The sequence below is a fragment of the Hyperolius riggenbachi genome, chromosome 2 (genome assembly GCF_040937935.1).
Source record: "Hyperolius riggenbachi isolate aHypRig1 chromosome 2, aHypRig1.pri, whole genome shotgun sequence".
Lineage (NCBI taxonomy): Eukaryota > Metazoa > Chordata > Amphibia > Anura > Hyperoliidae > Hyperolius > Hyperolius riggenbachi.
Window position 1 is genome coordinate 325,695,843 of NC_090647.1, and position 15,617 is coordinate 325,711,459.

Genomic DNA, 15,617 nt, shown 5'->3' on the forward strand with positions numbered 1-15,617 from the left:
TAAAAAGGGTACATCGTTAATTTGGGCGCCGGAGATAGCCGCTAGTAGAATATGGGTAAAATTGCTGATATTCCAGCAGTGGGCAGGGCTAATTCCGATATTTTTCTATTGCTAAATTATACCTATTCTCACATGAGCTCCCTCAACCAGAGCCGGGACAAGGTCCTCCAGCACCCAAGGCTGAGACACCAAAGTGCGCCCCTCCATCCCTCCCACCCCAGCCATCACACACTGATTGCTATTAGACTAAGAGGCGCCACAGGGCCCACAACCTCCCCAACACCTTAATATCTAGTTATATGGCTTGCAGTCACTGCCATGTATCCCCTTTTTTTTATCTTTTTCTGCTTCAAACACAATTAGGAATGACAGCTTAATGAATTCTGTGCCCCCTCCTACACTGCGCCCTGAGGCTGGAGCCTCTCCAGCCTATGCCTCGGCCCGGCCCTGCCCTCAACCGATGCCTAACCTTAACCATCCCCAAATCTTTGCCATTATCTGCGCCTCCTTCACCATTAAATACGCCCTCACCTCCATTTTTATCAGGCAACAGCCGCAATCCTGATATGTACTGTCTATGTGGCGCCCACTTTACCATAACACCACAAGCAACCAAATTACCTGCTTTGTTTTACTCTGTTACAGACTATTCAGCCATGGGGCCCCAACAATTTTTTGCTTAGGTCCCCATTTTGCTTAATTCCAATAGAATTTCTCTGCCTACATCCAGAATAGCTGCTTGCTGCAGAGATGATGGACAGGGGACAAGAGATGCATGGACAGACTGTCATTCAAGGCTATCACTAGTAATCATTCTGGGCAATACTGTCTGTGTGAAACGTAACACTATCCTAACAGCTCAGGTTATTTATTGCATTGACATAATGACTGAACACCAGAAACATAATAGATTGCTGTGTTACTGGATAGAAGCAGGTGGAATACTAGAGGATTACAGCTGCAATTAGTAAGTAATCTGATTCTATTGTTGAGGTGCCCATACACTTGTAGATTAACACCCAATGTGGCCAAACAATAGATCTCTCTCAGATCAGAATCTAATAAGAGAGTGATCTATTACTTCCACACACTACACATAGATTTTTAATCGATTTCAGAAATCTTTCAAACCACTGCGTTGCACTGCTCGATACCATGCAACGCTACTGGTCACCGATCTACTGCTGCTCACAACCGGCCACTGTGGCATTGACGGTTTGGTTTTTTGGTTGATCAACTCCTTCTTGGCTAGTAGAACACAAAGGGTAGCACTAGGGCCTTTCCTACCCAACACAGTACCATAAAAATATGGTGTGGCCCTGTGTTAGATACTATCCCTCTGTTGCTCACAATATACATGCTATCACTTGGAGAAATCATTCAAAAACATGGTCTGACATACCACTGCTATGCTGATGCCACCCAGCTATATTTATCATTCCTGTTGTAACAGACCCTTTCCTAAAATACTTAGCTGAACTTCAGGAGTGGATGAATGACAACTGGTTTAAACAAAATGCTGACAAAACAGGTTCTTGTCATCAGAGGCCAGCGTTTGGCAGCAAAGCTTGTCTCAATCAACATTAATAAGGGCAGGGAGCAAAGACTTTATTAGCTCTGACTCTAAGAACAACTTGGGTATACAGTTTGATGGGGAATTAAACTTCAGAAGTAAAATTTCAGTTGTTGTGAAACATTCCTTTTTTCACATAAGGAACAATGCAAAAATTAAGCACCTCAAAATAATAGTACAGAATACTGCCACAAGGCTGTTAATAAGACAACCCCGCCATTGCCACATAATACCAATCATTGCTCACTCCATTGGCTACCCATAAAATGGAGAATCCTCTTCAAAATAGGCCTACTAATATTCAAATCTCTACACAATTTAGGCCTGGATATCAGAGGGATTTCTTGCAGCTGCATCATACCTCCCACAACCTCAGATCAGCAGGATCTAATAACTTGATCACCCACACAGTCCACCTTAAAACGTTTGGAATCAAAATGTGCTTTGAATCCTATGGGAGAAAAGCACTTTACAAATGTTTTTGTTGTTGTTGCAAAGCACTCTTGTCTGATGTCAAGAAGAAGGTGCTCATCCCCTGCAATGTTCCTAAGTGGAGGTGGGGGTGGTTACTCCCTTGCTTATGGGGTAGGTTCTGGGAGTGACATATGGTGGAATCTGGAATTTCAATTTAATAAAGAGGCTCCCAGATATCTCCCCTGGTGGAATGAGTATAAGGGTACTCTAGTACCTTATTCCACAAATAGTTAAATATAAAACAATGCTTGATGTGAGTTGTATAATAATAATAATAATCAGTGGCGTAGCTAAAGAGCTGTGGGCCCCGGTGCAAGTTTTACATGGGGCCCCCCCAAGCACTCTATACATAACAATTGATATGGCGCACCAAAACCTGACAAGGACAACCCCAGTGTCAGAGGTGCAAGAAGGGGATGGGGAACAGTGTGTTAAGGATTACTACTATTCAAAGCATCTATAGAAGTGATTATTACCAGCACAGGACCAATAGAGAGCTAATACTGTGATAGAGGGTGGACCCTTCGGGGCCCCTCTGGACCAAGGGCCCCGATGCGGTCGCTACCTCTGCACCCCCTATTGCTACGCCCCTGATAATAATAATACAAATTACATTAACTTCTTCAAAAAGTTTACCAACCTAATCTACAGTAGATCTTAAGGTAGCCATACACTGGTCGATTTGCCATCAGATCGACCAACAGATAGATCCCTCTCTGATCAAATCTGATCAGAGAGGAATTGTATGGCTGCCTTTACTGCAAACAGATTGTGAATCAATGTCAGCATGAAATCGATTCACCATCTGTGAAGCTGCCGCCCCCCCCCCCCCCCAGCTATACATTACCTGCTCCGGCCGGCGCGAGTCCCCGCTGTCACCGCTGTCTGCGTCTCCGCGCTGGGCTCCGAGTCGGGCTGGCTTCACTGAACTTCCTGTCCGGGGAACAGTAGAGGGCACTCTACTGTTTAAACTTCCTGCTGGGACAGGAAGTTCAGTGAAGCCAGCCGTACTCGGAGCCCAGTGCGGAGAAGAAGACAGCGGAGAGAGTGGGGACACGCGCCGGTGGAACAGGTAATGTATTGCAGCTAGCGTCGGTCGTCGGGCATTCGAACGTCGCCATCGACGCACTCCCGACCCGCCGGCGATCAAGCAAAATCTTCCGCACGGTCGGATCGACGGGAATCGACGGGCACAATTGATTTTGGACGGAAATCGATCGTTCTGTCAGCGTTTGCGCAACGATTTCACAGCAGATTCGATCACAGTGATCGAATCTGCTGTATATCTGCGGGAAAATCTTTAGGTGTATGGGCCCCTTTAGTCCATCTCCCAATCAACCTTATGATGACCATTTACATCACCATATTTCAACACTGTACATCTGGATCAATATCCACTCTCCTCCTGGTGGTCCTGCCTAAGTGCGGCGTTTAGCTCATGGTCTAAGTGGTACTTCCTGGCTTCATTATCGTCCAGATGCTGATGACATGTCTTTTATGTTAATATTGGTACAACGCAGATGTACACTATTGTTTGTGAAGGCCTGAAGAAGGGTCTACTCGAAACAAGTCGACATTGTCACCTCAAACACAAACTATTGATTATCTCTATGTGGTTCTGTACTCTATTGTTCTCCACGGAATACTGTTATAAGGAAGAATCTTTTTGAAGAATTATGAACTTTTTTTGCGCTTTTGATACATTAAAATATTATGCTCATCTTCAAAAAAAAATGTTGGTTTCCTTGGTTTCCACAAATAATTTGCTTATGCAGATATTCTTGTACCTATACTTTAGTTTATTAGTGCACTAGGTGAATTATGTTTCAAATAGACATCACAAGTGTTATTTTAGCAATTGAGCCAGCAAAATTGAGCCAGGAAAGTGTGTGTGATGCAGGGAGGTAGTTTACTTGTATGAGGTGATATTTTTTGCTATTAGGAATGCATCAGGCGCACAGCGACACAATAGCTAGAACTAAATCACCCAAATGCATTAGCATCATAGTGTTTTGGACTACAGGAGTGATCCTCTGTCACTGAGCTGTAGCTGACAGCAAATTAAAGAGCAAAGAAGCCTTATTTTTCTCAGATCATCCAGGTCATGTTAACACACTGAGGTAATTCCCCGCTAGCAACTGGGCTGCTAGTGAGGATTTGCCAAATGTAACGATGTTCTGTCTGCACCCTTACGCAATCTGCGTCTCGTCCAACAGATACCCAGCCACTTTGAACACCTCACTCCAGAACGACGGGCAGGGATGATAATAATGATAACAATAATAATATGTATACATCACAGAGACTCCCTGTGAAATTAATAGATAAAACTTGTATAATTAAATAATTAATGACATAATTACATCACATAATCTATCACAATGAATTTGAACCTTTAGCCCTTTTATTAGGCTCTTCATTTTCCCTAAGTGGTGTCTTTGTAGGAAGAGGTCTAGTCGCCATGGAAACCATTGACTTCAACCAGAGAATAGATTTCCTCTGCCATAGCAGACATCAGCTGTGTTACCTTCCTTCATTTGAAGCTCGCTTCTTAGCAGAGAGAGCGGAGGAAATGGCCATTTTTCAGATAATTTGATTTAGATATGAAAAGGGTGCAGCTTGTATCCTGGTAGTGTCAAAATGAAGAGAAACGTATTGTTCTTGTCTTTAGTCCTCGTTCTAGAACGGCGCTGCAGATGTATGAGACAACGAGCCGTACAGGAAGATTTTGTACAGGTTTATATCTGGAACTAAACAGATGTCCTGAGGTGCAGCCCTGCTGAATTAAGATAAGGAGAACCTGTTGCTTTACAAATACATTGTGCTTAAGAAATACATGCTGGTAACATTAGTAATGCCTGTCCTATGTCAATCTTCTGAGGTAATCTAGCACCGTTTTGTCCACACTCGTCCAGGATAAATACTATGAGGAGTTACAGGAAGACCTCATAGGTTCCTCCAGTAACAAGTGATCTCAAGGCTGGAAGAAACACTGGGACATTTTGAAAAAGAACATGAGATGATATGGGACAGGAGCGGCAAATACAGGACACAGGGAGAAGGCTGTGACCATCAAGCAAAATGGCATTGCCCAATGATAATTACTATTGTAATAATCAATATTGTATTACCAGCAACACTGAGGACAATGAACCTGATGTTTATAAAGGGAAAAGGGGAAAAGCATCTGGGCATATTTGTTGAGTCAAGAGATTGGGGCGTTGCTAGGATCCTAAGAGATCAGGGGCACTATTGGGCACTCCAGCCAATAAATAGGTGTGGCCACATACCAGAAAATGGGTGTGGTCAAGGGTGGAGCCAAATTTACATGATCTTAAAGGTGGCCTGCCCAGCAAAATGTTGGATGAAGCCCCCTCTCCATTAATACAAAAAAATGCAGCATATAACTAAGCAGCATAAACTGATTACAGGTTGTCTGGAAGTCCCCCATAGCATTCCCTGATCTTCTAGTGGCCCCCCCTCCCATGATCCTACGGGCATACCACTGAGGCACCACAACTACCAGCATGCCCCCATAGAAGAACCACAGCTCCCTGCATGTCTCAATAAAGACACAACAGCACCCGGAATGCCCCCTATTAAGGCATCACAGTGGCCAGAGGTGAGTACTGCTGCCTGGGGGACATCCGGGGCACCCCAGAATAGATCCGTAGCATGTGCCACTGTTCTTTGGGACTAGCAACGCCCCTGCATGGGAATATTGTTTGCATGACAATGACCCAAAACACACAGCAAAAGTGGTGAAGAAATGGTTAGCAGACAACAATATTAACGTTTTTGAGTAGCCCAGCCAGAGCCCTGACTTGAATCGAATCGAGAATCTGTGGAAGGAGCTAAAGATCAGGGTGATGGCAAGAAGACCATCCAACCTGAAAGATTTGGAGCTCATTGCTAAAGAGGAATGGGCAAAAATACCAGTGGATACATGCAAAAAGGTGGTCTGCAATTATAGGAAGCGTTTGGTTGCTGTCATAGCCAATAAAGTCTTCTCTGTTTGATTATTGAGAAGAGTATGAATAGTTTTGGACTGGACACTTTTTGCTCAAATGTAAATAAAAGCTGAGAAATGTTTTTTCCCCCCACAATAATGCCTCTTTCACATTGTCTTATCATCTTTTGGGAGACACCTATGTCATTTCCCATCAAAAAATTGCTTGCTGGTTGAATAAAAAGTAACTTTAAGTCAAAATTTGCCAGAGGTATATATAATTATGGGCAGCACAGTATATATTTATTATGTATCTATTCTGTGATTACAGTGGGTAAGGCGCTACAGTCTTCAGCGGAGGCGCCTTACCCACTGTGTTCACAGAACAGACATGAGTCCATTGTAGTGCTTAACAAAACTTATACTTCTAGTTATAGCTTGCCTATACTACCTCTCCTTTTTAAACTGTTTTTGAGTGTTTTATTGTTTTGTACCTAATATCACACCTCAGTTGTAGTTGTTTTTTAATTGGTCCTATAAAACCACTTAGTCTAGGCAGGCATCTCCCCGCAGGCTTTGATGGTGGTTGCAGTTTCTGCAACCCTCCTTGGTGAGTACTTGGGAGCGCAAGTACTTTCGAAGTCTTCTCAAGAACTCCTGAAGACGTATCTGACCAGTTGGTGGAACAACTTCAATGGAGGGACAATGGTAGACCGAGGGCACAGAGAGAGGACTAGGAAGATCTATGGATCCAGAGCCTTCCCTGTACATAGGTGAGTATCTACCGGTAACTCTTTTTTTCCCAGCTTCGCTTCAGTATTAATTTAAAACTCTGGGATTGAATATTTGAGTAGGTCGTAATCTTGCTTTAGTGATGAGTAATTTGGAGCTCTTTGCTCTAAATTCTGAAAATGATTTTACTCAGCTGGGTCCCTGTGGTGTGTGAGGTCTGTAAATTGTTGTAGCTAAATCTAAACAATACATCTCAGTTTACTGATTTGAATATACCATAGTTTCGTGCCCTGCATCGGTCAGATTAGGTATCTTTGTGTAGAAAGCTATAAAACTCAGCTTTTTAAGCAAACAATTGCAATAAAATGTCTTTGTGACCCCTTGCTCAAGCACTGCCAATTTAGAAAAACAATCAAATCCACATTTTAGAGGCTAATTATGTAGGTGCTTTGTTTAACCTTGTCATATTCATGCCTAGTGTCTGAAATTGGTGTAATTTATTTTATGTAATTTATTCTAGGGCCAGCGCACTTATTGTGGTAGAGATTGTAATTGTTTTTCATTACCCTTACATTGTTTCTCATATGATTAAAACAAATTGCATTTGCAATACATTGTATGCACTGGAGACAGCTTAGCTGTGCATAGGCAACCTTTCCCCTGTCACTCATCAAGGAGATTTCCACCAATCAATACGCTGATTTTCTTTTATTTAGTTTTATTTAGTTCTGGCAATAGGTGTTGCTGGGGCATTGCCTCATCTCAGTTATTACGTTATACACTCCCGAATCACATAGTGCTGCATCTATAGGATCGAATTTGAATGGACACGTCTCTAAAACGACAGTTCATATAAATCAGAAGGGAAGGCTACACAGAAGAATAAACAAAGTGCATAGTTATTATGAGAAATAAATGCTCTGTCTTTCACCTTGTATAAATGAAACATGCAGGTTCCTCTTCTTTTATGTCCCTTAGCACCAAGTCATGTGAGAAAGTGTTGTTTTATTCATATATCATCGCAGATGTCCATTCAGGTAACCAACGACCGTTTCGGGGCCACGATGGGTCCCCTTTGTCAAGGTTTTAAACACAATGTTTAACACCATTCTGTTTAATACCTTGACAAAGGGGCACGATATGTCAATAAGACAAAACTTTCTACTACTGAGTGTGTAGACCTTTTTGATTATGTGGTTGGCTTCTGCACCGGTCCAGCACCTCCTATTTCTACATTCTTCCTATGTTTTTAAGTCAGGCTTAGTATGGTTTGCCTTCTTAAATTGAAGGTATTTGCTATAATTCAGCTTTAAGTGTGTAACTATGGTCTCCCACAATGCATCACTACTGAATACGCAACTGATCTCTTTCTGCCCCTGAAGCCAGGCTTACATCCACAACCGCTGGTGTATCGCAAAACTATAGCTAATACATTTTACAGAGCCACATCAACCCAACATGCAGACAGCCAGGGCCGTATCTATTAAGAGGCACCCGTGGGCCGGTGCCATGGGCGGGTCCTCGGGGGGGGCGGGTGGCCACTGGTTCAAATAATAATACTTTTTTTTATTTTTTTTTCCCCTTATGACATTTTTTTTTCTATCATTAACATTTTTTTTTGGGGGGGGGGGGGGGGGGGGAGCGCCGCTGCAGCAGCCAGAAGTTACAGTTCTTACTGTTTGCAAGCGCTCCCCCCCTGCCGCCACCATCCACAATGGTTTCCTCTGGTCACGTTCTCTGTGCGCTCTGACTGACTCTCATCGCACAGTAATGAGCCAGCCAGAGCAGGTGGAGCCACTTGCATGTACAGGGAGGGGGCGTGGCTTGACATTGAGGCTGAGACAGCAGGGCAGGCTATGAAATACATTGGCTTCCGATGCTCCGCCCCCCCCCAGCCGACTAGCCGAGCCCGGGTAAAGTGACTCCTCCTCAGCTCCATTTTACATCACGCAGGAGGAGGACAGCAACACATGAGATGGTCGGGTCGGGAGTCACTCGATCGGGAGCCATGTGAAGCAGCTGCTGCAGCCCAGCCCCCAGCTACCCAGCCCAGCCAGCCAGCTAGCTAGGCAGACAGGTCACCCTCGCCCAGCCCAGGGTCACAGGCAGCAGGCCCCAGCCGCCCAGGCAGCACAGCAGGCCACCACCAGCTACCCCAGCCCAGGGTCACTCGCAGGCCCCAGCTGCCCAGGCAGCACAGCAGGCCACCACCAGACCAGGCGGTGGCATGCAGAGTTTCCCTCGCGCACCGGACTAGGTAAGATATTTGTTGTAGTCAAGTTCCTGGACAAATCTGCTGACATTATTGCACGTATTTCTGAATTTGCTGACATTATTGCTCGTATTTCTCATCAAATCTGCTGTCATTATTGCTCGTATTTCTCATCAAATCTGCTGTCGTTATTGCTCGTATTTCTCATCAAATCTGCTGTCGTTATTGCTCGTATTTCTCATCAAATCTGCTGTCGTTATTGCTCGTATTTCTCATCAAATCTGCTGTCGTTATTGCACGTATTTCTCATCAAATCTGCTGTCGTTATTGCTCGTATTTCTCATCAAATCTGCTGTCGTTATTGCTCGCATTTCTCATCAAATCTGCTGTCGTTATTGCTCGTATTTCTCATCAAATCTGCTGTCATTATTGCTCGTATTTTTCATCAAATCTGCTGACATTATTGCTCGTATTTCTCATCAAATCTGCTGTCATTATTGCTCGTATTTTTCATCAAATCTGCTGACATTATTGCACGTATTTCTCATCAAATCTGCTGTCATTATTGCTCGTATTTCTCATCAAATCTGCTGTCGTTACTGCACGTATTTCTGATCAAATCTGCTGACGTTACTGCACGTATTTCTGATCAAATCTGCTGTCATTATTGCTCGTATTTCTCATCAAATCTGCTGTCGTTATTGCTCGTATTTCTCATCAAATCTGCTGTCGTTATTGCACGTATTTCTCATCAAATCTGCTGTCGTTATTGCACGTATTTCTCATCAAATCTGCTGTCGTTATTGCTCGTATTTCTCATCAAATCTGCTGACGTTATTGCTCGTATTTCTCATCAAATCTGCTGACGTTATTGCTCGTATGTCTCATCAAATCTGCTGTCGTTATTGCTCGTATTTCTCATCAAATCTGCTGACGTTATTGCTCGTATTTCTCATCAAATCTGCTGTCGTTATTGCTCGTATTTCTCATCAAATCTGCTGTCGTTATTGCTCGTATTTCTCATCAAATCTGCTGTCGTTATTGCTCGTATTTCTCATCAAATCTGCTGTCGTTATTGCTCGTATTTCTGATCAAATCTGCTGACGTTATTGCTCGTATTTCTGATCAAATCTGCTGACGTTATTGCTCGTATTTCTGATCAAATCTGCTGACGTTATTGCTCGTATTTCTGATCAAATCTGCTGACGTTATTGCTCGTATTTCTGATCAAATCTGCTGACATTATTGCTCAAATCTGCTGACATTATTGCTCGTATTTCTCATCAAATCTGCTGTCATTATTGCTCGTATTTCTCATCAAATCTGCTGTCATTATTGCTCGTATTTCTCATCAAATCTGCTGTCATTATTGCTCGTATTTCTCATCAAATCTGCTGTCATTATTGCTCGTATTTCTCATCAAATCTGCTGTCATTATTGCTCGTATTTCTCATCAAATCTGCTGTCATTATTGCTCGTATTTCTCATCAAATCTGCTGTCATTATTGCTCGTATTTCTCATCAAATCTGCTGTCATTATTGCTCGTATTTCTCATCAAATCTGCTGACATTATTGCTCGTATTTCTCATCAAATCTGCTGTCATTATTGCTCGTATTTCTCATCAAATCTGCTGTCGTTATTGCTCGTATTTCTCATCAAATCTGCTGTCGTTATTGCACGTATTTCTCATCAAATCTGCTGTCATTATTGCTCGTATTTCTCATCAAATCTGCTGTCGTTATTGCACGTATTTCTCATCAAATCTGCTGTCGTTATTGCATGTATTTCTCATCAAATCTGCTGTCGTTACTGCACGTATTTCTGATCAAATCTGCTGACGTTACTGCTCGTATTTCTGATCAAATCTGCTGACGTTATTGCTCGTATTTCTGATCAAATCTGCTGACGTTATTGCTCGTATTTCTGATCAAATCTGCTGACGTTATTGCTCGTATTTCTGATCAAATCTGCTGACGTTATTGCACGTATTTCTGATCAAATCTGCTGACGTTATTGCATGTATTTCTGATCAAATCTGCTGACGTTACTGCACGTATTTCTGATCAAATCTGCTGACGTTATTGCACGTATTTCTGATCAAATCTGCTGACGTTACTGCACGTATTTCTGATCAAATCTGCTGACGTTATTGCACGTATTTCTGATCAAATCTGCTGACGTTATTGCTCGTATTTCTGATCAAATCTGCTGACGTTATTGCTCGTATTTCTGATCAAATCTGCTGACGTTATTGCTCGTATTTCTGATCAAATCTGCTGACGTTATTGCACGTATTTCTGATCAAATCTGCTGACATAATTGGGCAGATATGCCGACATGATTGAATATATTTTCTGGGCAAATCTGCTCACATTACGTGTATTTTCTTGAGAAAACCTGCACAATTATGTGAATTTTCTGGGGAAAGGGTCACCAACACTTGGGCCCACTGTCTTTGCGTTGCACTTTTAAAGGGAACCCGAGGTGAGAGTAATATTTTAAGCAATATTAGTTGCCTGGCTGCCGTGCTGATCCTCTGCCTCTAATTCTTTCAACCACAGACCCTGAACAAGCATGCAGCAGGTCAGGGGTTTCTGACAATATTGTCCGAACTGACCAGATTAGCTCCATGCTTGTTTCTGGCGTAATTCAGTTCACTACTGCAGCCAAATAGATCAGCAGGGCTGCCAGGCAACTAGTATTGTTTAAAGGGTCACTTAAGCCAAATAAAAAAAATGAGTTTTACTCACCTGGAGCTTCTACCAGCCCCATGAAGCTGTCCGGTGCCCATGTAGACTCGCTCTGATGCTCCTGGCCCTGCCAGCAGCCACTTAAGGTTTCGGCGACAGGAGCAGACAGGCCGGGAACGCGAATGATTCTTCGCATTCCTGGACGTAATAGCGCCTTCTATGCTGTTATATGATATATGCTATATCAGCATAGAGGGCGCTATTACGGCCAGGAACGCGAAGAATCACTCGCGTTCCCGGCCTGTCGGCTCCTGTCGCCAGAACCGGAAGCAGGGCCAGGAGCATCGGAGCGAGTCTACGTGGGCACCGGACAGCTTCAGGGGGCTGGTAGAGGCCCCAGGTGAGTAAAACTATTTTTTATTTGGCTTAAGTGTCCCTTTAAAAGGAAATAAATATGGCAGCCTCCATATCACTCTCACCTCGGGTTCACTTTAAATTAGTTAGCTTTACCCTCATCCGGGCATGGCCACGCCCATTTTTGCCGCAGTGCGGTTATAGCCACAAAAATTGGTCCAGCACCTGCATAGCACCCCCCCCCCAAAAAAAACCCTGGAGCCACCACTGACTGTACTTATACTAATTATTTATATAGCGCCAACATATTACGCAGTGCTGTACAGAGTATGTATTGTCTTGTCACAGTGGGGCTCACAATCTAATCCCTACCATAGTCATGTGCATGTAAGTATCGTAGTCTAGGGCCAATTTTTAGGGGAAGCCAATTAACTTATCTGTATTGTATGTTGTTGGGATGTGGGAGGAAACCAGAGTGTCCTAAGGAAACCCACACAGACACAGGGAGAACATACAAACTCCTTGCAGATGTTGACCTGGATGGGATTTGAACCTGGAACCCAGCGCTGCAAGGCGAGAGCGCTAACCACTACGCCACCATGCTGCCATACTACTATACTGTATTGTACTGCCATCTTCAGCAGTACTTCACAGAGTATGTAGTCATGTCACTGACTATCCTCTGAGGAGCTTACAATCTAATTCTGCCATAGTCTAATGTCCTACCATATTTGTATTTATATAGCACTGGCATCTTCTGCAGCACTTTGCAGAGAACAGCCATGTTCCTGACTTTTCTCAGGGGAGCTCACAATCTAATACCTACCACTATTTTGTGGGAGAGAACACTGGCTAATGTGTGGGGTTTTTTTTGGGGGGGGGGGGGGGACTTTTCCTACTTGCTTTTTTAGGGTCACTTTACTCATACCTGGGGAGAAAACGGCTTTGGGCTGCACTCTTACTAGGAAATTTTAATTGACCACACCCACTGTGTTATGGACACACCCACTGCATTCTGTGGCCACGCCCATTCTTTGCCAACATCCTCCTGGGCGCGGGGGGGGGGGGGGCGTCGTAGGTTTGGGGTGCCTAGGGGAGCCCAAACCCTAAATACAGCCCTGCAGACAGCACAGTTTGTCTCTAGAGACTTCAGACAGAACAAAGGGACTCTGTGTTTGTGTACCAATAAAAGTGCAAACACACAATCAATATCTGTTGCTTGTAGTAATTGGGACTTGAGCCCTGGGTGACAGTCTAGGCCCAAGTTGTTGTATAGATGCTTTGTTGGCTACAGCTGAGGGATGCATACAGTTGCTATGGAAGACGGAGGAGGGACAATGATGCAGTGCATGACACTGCAACTTCTGATGGGAGGGGCAAGGAGGGGAACAGTGTGCTCTCTTGTTGCTGTTGTTTAGAGATCGAGTGTGCCAATCTTTTAACGACATATCAGGGCAGCGGCACACATTCTAAGTTCTCTGCCTATCTGGCCTTGAACAGCTGCCTCTGATGAGTTTAGTCTGGTTTGTGTACGAGGCTTCAAGGTCAACTATGACATATGTATGATGCAAACACACTTGCCCTCAGTATGTACCTAATTATACACACTGTACATAGAAACAAGGCTTTTATAACAACAACTACAAGAAGATTACTCAGGGCAGGCTGAACTCTTTTATAGCTATGTCTGGCTCTAACCTTCAGCTTCACATTCACTGTGAAGCCTACTTCCAGTTGCTGCTAATTTGCTTCTTCCATGATGGGTTGGACACTAATGACATGAAATACACATTTTCTTCATCAGCTCTGAATGCTTTTCTAACCTGGTGTAGAGAAGCTCCTGAGAGCAAAGTGCTACTTGACAGCTCTAATTAGAGGAAAAAAGTATGTTAGCTATAGCTCTTCATTCCATTCAAGTAATAGACCGTATTATCTCAATGGCCAATTCAACCGTGAACAAGACAAACTGAGCAAATTTGTCTCTCCCCCACTCCTGTTCCTAAAGTAGCTCCTCTCCACCCTATTTTACTGGGAGCAACAAGTATTTTCAACCCCTTCTTCACCACAGCTTTCTTTACCCCAATACTCCCAAACTGATGTTGAACGTAGCCCTTTCTCTGCCAAATGTCTAATATCCACTGTCACCTTCCACCTAAGCTTACCCTTAACATTCTCAAAGACACCTGCCCTATAATATTAATCTCATCTATTGTTAATCCTAAAATAACCCAATACCGGGGTGTTGCTAGGATCCTAAGAGATCTGGGGCACTTTTGGGCACTGCAACCGAAAAACAGGTGTGGCCATGCACCAGAATGTGGGTGTAGTAATGGGTGGATCAAAATTTATGAACTTAACAGCGGTCTAAGCAGGCCTGTCTCCATTAATATAAAAAATGAATGCTGGGGTATGCTGGCTGCTATATGGTGCTATGCTGAGTGCTGTGGTGCCATGCTGGGTGCCGTGGTGCCTTTATGGGGCATGCTGGGTGCTGTGGTGCCTCTATGGAATCTGTGTAGCTTCCATAGGGAGCATGCATCATTGTATGTGTCCTCCTTGTTCCTCCCCCCGACCCCCTTCCCAGCACAGTGGTACAGCGGGAGGAACTACTTATCTCCTCTATTTGCTCTCCAAGTCTGGAGAGATCCTCTGTAGCTGGCGATTCTCCCCCTGGCATCCGAGAATCAGATGCCAGGAGCTCTAGCTTCTGATTCCTTCTCAGACACTAAGGGGAGAAGCCCAGAAGAGAAAAGGTCTGCAGAATCTGGAGACCAAGCGGCCGGAGGTGAGTACTGCCACCCGCTGCTTAGGTCTGCCTGAGGGACATGCGGGGCACCCCAGATTACACCCAGGGCACGTGCCACTGATCTTTGGGGCTAGCAACGCCCCTGCCTAATACTGACTCCACCCTAAGCAACAAATCTAGCTTAGGCTGGGCGCCCACTACAGCACTTTCAGTTGCATTTTTGCTTTATAGGAATACCAGCAATTCTTAAAGGCCCTTAGCTAATGAAAGGCTACAGGAATGAGCCCACAGAAGCGTTGCAATTGCAGGGTGATCGCAAAAGCACTGCCTGCAGCATTTTAGCGATTTCTCCCGGAGCACGAAATCTATCAGGAAGCTGCGTAGCAACGCCTGCCCGCCCCAAGTGTAATGCCCCCCCCCCCCCCCACATGTGATAGATCTTCAGGGAGATAGGTTTTCACAGGAACTTTGCAGGGTTCTTAATGAGTGCACCAGTACGAAATGCATAGGAAGTAGCTACAAGATGTGGGAGATCGGCATGAGACGGACCTGTTTGCTTTGAAATGCTTGATTTTACTGAGGAATTGTGGGTGCACTTCTTTTTTTGTTATGAAAGAGATGGTTTTGCACTATGGCGAGTCCTTTTAGTTATTAGGAACCCTGCAAAGCTCCCTTGAAGATCTATCGCCCTGAGGTGGGAAGGGAAGAAGCACACTTTGAGCTGTCTTATAGTCTAGATTGCAGAGGACTAGGTGACATTGTGTTGGGGAGGTTACTGCATTCAGATGGTGGTGTTACACGCTGTATATGCTGCCTGTGGTTGGCAGACAGCAAAAAGGGTGAGAGGCTGTGAGACCTAGATGCAAGGTGGTGGATTAATCAGAA

The 15,617-nt window shown here is 44.2% G+C and overlaps 1 long non-coding RNA gene across 1 annotated transcript in view; it reads right to left on the bottom strand.

Moving 5' to 3' along the window:
* LOC137546610 (uncharacterized) overlaps positions 1 to 15,617 on the bottom strand; it is a 59,788-nt gene that overhangs the window by 18,051 nt on the left and 26,120 nt on the right. Inside the window, exon 2 of the long non-coding RNA XR_011026301.1 lies at positions 4,441 to 4,823. This is a non-coding gene — a long non-coding RNA (uncharacterized lncRNA). The remainder of the gene's footprint in view (positions 1 to 4,440; positions 4,824 to 15,617) is intronic.